Source organism: Stenella coeruleoalba, assembly GCF_951394435.1.
Source record: "Stenella coeruleoalba genome assembly, chromosome: 8".
Taxonomy (NCBI): Eukaryota; Metazoa; Chordata; class Mammalia; order Artiodactyla; family Delphinidae; genus Stenella; species Stenella coeruleoalba.
Genome location: NC_137154.1, coordinates 79,891,909 through 79,898,064, shown reverse-complemented (window position 1 = coordinate 79,898,064; position 6,156 = coordinate 79,891,909).

The following is a 6,156-nucleotide window of genomic DNA, read 5'->3' as shown; positions in this document are numbered from 1 at the left end:
TTAGGTTCTCCATCAAATCTGAATGAGATCCCTGCTGGGTAGAGTAATCTTGGTTGCAGGTTTTTCCCTTTCATCACTTTAAATATGTCCTGTCAGTCCCTTCTGGCTTGCAGAGTTTCTGCTGAAAGATCAGCTGTTAACCTTATGGGGATTCCTTTGTATGTCATTTGTTGCTTTTCCCTTGCTGCTTTTAATATTTTTTCTTTGTCTTTAATTTTTAATAGTTTGATTAACATGTATCTTGGCATGTTTCTCCCTGGATTTATGTTGTATGGGACTCTCTGTACTTCCTGGACTTGAATGACTATTTCCTTTTCCATATTAGGGAAGGTTTCAACTATAATCTCTTCAAATATTTTCTCAGACCCTTTCTTTTTCTCTTCTTCTTCTGGGACCCCTATAATTCGAATGTTGGTATGTTTTGTCCCAGGGGTCTCTGAGTCTGTCCTCAATTCTTTCCATTCTTTTCTCTTTATTCTGCTCTGTGGTAGATATTTCCACTATTTTATCTTCCAGGTCACTTATCTGTTTTCTGCCTCAGTTATTCTGTTATTGATTCCTTCTAGAGAATTTTAAATTTCATTTATTGTGTTGTTCATCATTGTTTGTTTGCTCTTTAGTTTTCTACGTCCTTGTTAAACGTTTCTTGTATTTCCTCCATTCTATTTCCAAGAGTTTAGATCATCTTTACTATCATTACTCTGAATTCTTTTTCAGGTAGACTGCCTATTTCCTCTTCATTTGTTTGGTCTCGTGGGTTTTTAACTTGCTCCTTCATCTGCTGCATATTTCTCTGTCTTCTCATTTTGTTTAACTTTGTTTGGGGTCTCCTTTCCCCAGGCTGCAGGTTCGTAGTCCCTGCTCTTATTGGTGTCTGCCCCCAGTGGCTGAGGTTGGTTCAGTGGGTGTTGTAGACTTCCTGGTAGAGGGGACTGGTGCCTGTGTTCTAGTGGGTGGGGCTTGATCTTGTCTCTATTGTCTCTATTGCTGGTGTGTTTTGGGGTGTCTGTGAACTTATTATGATGTTAGGCAGCCTCTCTGCTAATGGGTGAAGTTGTGTTCCTGTCTTACTAGTTGTTTGGCATGGGGTGTTCAGCAATGGAGCTTGCTCGTCGTTGAGTGCAGCTGGGTCTTAACGTTGAGACAGAGATCTCTGGGAGAGATCTCACCATTTGATATTACATGGAGCCCAGAGGTCTCTCATGGTCCAATGTCCTGAACTTGGCTCTCTCACCTCAGAGTCTCAGGCCTGACACCCGGCCAGAGCACCAAGACCCTGTCGGCCACACAGCTCAGAAGAAAAGTGAGGAAAAAATAAAGTAAAATAAAATAAATAGTTGTTAAAATAAAAAAATAAAAAAGTATTAAAATTAATCTTTTTTAAAAAAAGAGCAACCAAACCAATAAAAAAAATCCACCAATAACAAGCACTAAGAACTATACTAAGATAAAAATAAAAATCAGAAACTAGTCAGTTGCATACAGCAAATCCTAAGTCTACAGTTGCTCCCAAAGTCCACGGCCTAAATTTTGGCATGATTCATTGTCTATTCAGGTATTCCATAGATTCAGGGTACATCAAGTTGATTGTGGAGATTTAATCTGCTGCTCCTGAGGCTGCACAGAGAAATTTCCCTTTCTCTTCTTTGTTCCCACAGCTCCTTGGGTTCAGCCTTGGATTTCACCCCACCTCTGCATGTAGGTCTCCCTCTGGTGTCTTTTGGGAAGTCTGAGGTCTTCTCTCAGCGTTCAATAGGTGTTCTGTAGGAGTTGTTCCACATGTAGATGTATTTTTGATGTATTTGTGGGGAGAAAGGTGATCTCCATGTCTTATTCCTCTGCCATCTTGAAGGTCACTCTGGCATATTTTTTCTTTAATGCAGCTGCCTACACCTTGTGGCCCCTGTGGCATCTGTCATTGTGAGGAGTGGCTGCCAGTTGAGGTCCTCTTATTTTTAAAGGAATTTTAAGCAATAGAATAAAATCACAGGAAAGAATTTGTCAAGATATTTTGATAATACACTTTTTGATAATCCAAGTAGATATTTTATGGACTTAGTTTATAACATTTATGATGGATATTGAACTTATTAAATGTATGATGCCTAATGGTAGCATTACCCCTAGAAGAAGCATTTGTTTTTATAATTTGATATAAAATAAACTTCTCTGAAGTAAATAGCAGTTGTCAAGCTTCATGCTTAGAAACATAATAGTAAATTCTGGAAGACCACAGAATTACCTCCGGGTAAAATATTTGCACTGCTTATGGAAAATAGAGACATAGAAGTCTATTAGAAAGCATTAGGAGGTACATAGCTTTGAAGCCAATATACTTTTTTTTTCCCCACTAAGAAACTACAGTTTTAAAAATGAACCCTGTAGTTTGGAGACTGTAACTGAGTTAGGCATAAATAATATATATTCATCTAAGTTGAATGCCTGATTCTCTGGCATGTTAAGTGCTACAATTATTGGGACCACACAAGTGCTTCATTTTCATTTTGTGAGGTGATATTTTTTATGGTTGTATATATCTGTGGATATTTCTGCATGGTTGCTTACAATGGGCTTGCTCATTTCCCATTTAAACTTGCTAAAATAAGTTAGCTTGATGTTTTGCTATATTGAAATTTATATTAATCCTGAAAGGTCATATTGAATTATGTTCATGTGTTTTATGATTGTTTTATCCTTAGTAGACTGTACGGAGGAGAATTCAGGTCATAAGGAAATTCTATCTTGTATAATTAAATACAGTTTGTTCCCTTTGCCCCTCTCATATTCAACTATCATTGTATTTATCTGACCACTAGAACATTTCTTTTGAGAGGGGGAAATCTTAGCGTAATGAATTTGTTTTGAAGAAAACAGCATGCCCACAAATGCACAGCAAAAGGCAAGGATTCTACTTTTCAAGTTTTGTGGAAACTCAATGTTGCTTTCTACTGTTTCTCATTTAGAGCTACTTTTCTCCTTTGTGAAATGTGAAATTGTGTGGAAAATGGGCAGAAGGGAAAAATCATGAAAACTTGCAATTATTTTTTCCCTGGGTATTTTCTTACTTATATATTCAGAGGAAATTTTTTCCCTTCAATAGCATACAATTATTAAAAAGGGGGTGGGGAAAGAATTTTGTTAGAATACCATAATCTTTTAGGTTTTGGACACAGACCAGAGTGGAAGCATAATTTTTAAGACACTGAGAGCAAACCCAAGAACTACTTCATTTTTACCTTCTTTGTTTTTAACTTCAGGTGAAGAGGATTGATGAATTCACACTCCACAGTTTATGGCATTGATATTATTGTCTTTAGAAGGCCCTTCTTTTGTTGTTGTTGTTTTTAAAATCTCTTCTATATTCCTTATATCTATTGCCCAATGTCTTCAATTCTCCACAGGCGGTAACAGGGGAAAATAAATCAAAATTTGACCCCAGAATCTTCTAAGGATTCTTAATATGTAAAGAGGAAATAAAAGGAAAGAGAGGGAGGAGAGTTACTCAGAAAAGAAAAACAATCATCAGATTAATCAGGCCTTCATTTATGAAAAATAGCTTTTATATATGATTATAATGTAACTACCACTTAAAATTTATCTACCACGTGCAATCTACTGTCATTTCACATTGTTCAAGTAAAAAGTTTAGTAGTTATCCTTGACTTATCTCTTTCTTTCAGCTCTCACATATAATACACCCCCAAACATGTCCCTGTATCTCTTCTGTAGGAGCAGTCTCCTTTCTCATCTCTTTTCTTCCACACTGGCAAATATATTTCTGCCACATTAGCCTTTCCTTCCCACTTCAAGGCCACAATGACTCTTTTCTCTGCCTGGAAAACCCTTCTTCTGAATTTCACTTACTTTCCTCCTTTACATCATTCAGTTTTCAGATCAAATTTCTCCTCCTTAAAGATCATTTCTATTACTATCCTATGGAAAATAGCCCTACTCTACCCCAAGTCATTCTCCATTTTATTGCTTGGTTTATTTTCTTTTTATTACTAATTGCTATTGAAAAGTGTTTTATTTATTTCTTTGTGTATTTGCTTATTTTTGTATCTTCCCACTTCCCTCAATTCCAGATAGAAAGTAAACTCCATGAAAGACAAGCACATTGTGCTTTTCAGTGCTATCTTCCAAACACCCAGAACAGTAGTTACATCATAGGCAACTGGTGACTATTTATTAAATGGGTGAAAGCGCCAGGCTCATTATTAGGTGATATACATCAATCCTAACAACAGGTATACCATATTATTATTATTTCTGTTTTGTAGGTAAGGAAACTGGAACTTAGAGAGATTAGATAATTTGTCCAGGATTGCATGAATAATAAATGGTATATCCAGAATGAAAATCCTCATTTGTTCTAACTCCAAAACCCTTGGCCTTTTTGTTGAGTCTATAATTTATAAAGCTGATTTCCTTTAATTTATACAACAGTCCTATGAGGTAGGCATTATCATCTCTGTTTTTATAGGTGATGAAGCTTAGGCTCAAGATAATCAATCACTTTGCCCTAAATCACACAGGTGAAATATGGTGGAGTCAGAATTTGAGTACTCTTTTCTCTGACCTTACCTCATGCTCTTTTTATCTATCATGCCACCTCACGTCTCAAGTCATAGTGTTAAAGTTGAGGTATTAGAATACAAAGTTTTAAGAACAAAAGTTATTAAAGCTAAGCACATCATTTGTTTTACATTGGGCATTAAATTCTTGCCTTCATTGTACAGTGTAAATGTTGATGACTGACCCTTCCAAGAACATGAGTCTTTAACCTTATCACCATCTCTTTACAAGGAAAGTGGAGCTATAGTAGACCCTGTAGGTCAGTATTTGTGGGGTTACAAGTCCACCCAGATTTAGGCTTTACAATAAAATCAGTTTTGATTATAATTTTGTGGCACAAACCATTGCCACTGACCACAAAATCCATCTCATTATATGTGGCCATAAGACTAAATTCCAGAAAATGGAATGTGAGAGGAAGTAATAAGCACCTTTTCCAAAACTGGCCAGGAAAATCTTTTATGAAGGCTTCTCAGATCTCTTTTCCCTCTGACTGGTTGAAATGGAAATCACCCAGACCACCTTGGAAGCTTCCATACATCTGTGTTCCTGAAAAACTGTGTGGAGTAGTGCACCCCACCAACTTGTTCACTGGAATAATACTGTTAGTTAAGGAAGAACTAGACTACCCAAATCTGTTCTGCTATAATTCCTACAGTGAATTAGTTCATATAAAATTGCTAAACAGAAAAATGACTTAGTCATGCATAGGTGATGTGACTTTGTATGTGATTTTCCCTGGCGTCCTAATGGTTTATGCCATGAAATAACAGCTGCAGAGCAACACTTCAACTAACATGGCTGAACAGAGTGAGTCACATAGCAATATGAACTGGAACTTCCCTTTCACTCATGTTTGTCCTGAGTTTGGTCACTTGCTCTATATCACAAACATTGGATAGTCTCCTCTGTTCTTTTTCTCCGTAATTCTGAAGTTCATTTTTTCCTTGTTCTCTCATCCTTATTCTCCTACTTTTTAAAAGATAGCTTCCAAGTATTTTCTTACTTATTAGAAATTTAAGGTCTTCCCTGGTGGTGCAGTGGTTAAGAATCTGCCTGCCAATGCAGGGGACACGGGTTCAAGCCCTTGTCTGGGAAGATTCCACATGCCATGGAGCAACTAAGGCTGTGCGCCACAACTACTGAGCCTGTGCTCTAGAGCCCGCGAGCCACAGCTACTGAGCCCATGTGCTGCTGCAACTACTGAAGCCCACGCACCTAAAGCCTATGCTCTGCAACAAGAGCAGCCACACATTGAGAAGCCCACACACCACAACCAAGAGTAGCCTCCACTTGCCGCAACTAGAGGAAACCCACGCACAGCAACGAAGACCCAATGCAGCCAAAAATAAATAAATAAAATTAATACATTAAAAAAAAAGAAGTTTAACATGTATTTTAAAAGACATTTAATTTTTTAGAAAAATTTTAGATTCACAGCAAAAGTGAGTGCAAAGTACAGAGTTGCTATATATCCCCTATCCTCACATGAGCACAGACTCCTCCTTTATAAACATCTTTATCTGATTGGTATATTTGTTAACACTGATGAACCTACAATGACACATCAAAAGTCCATAG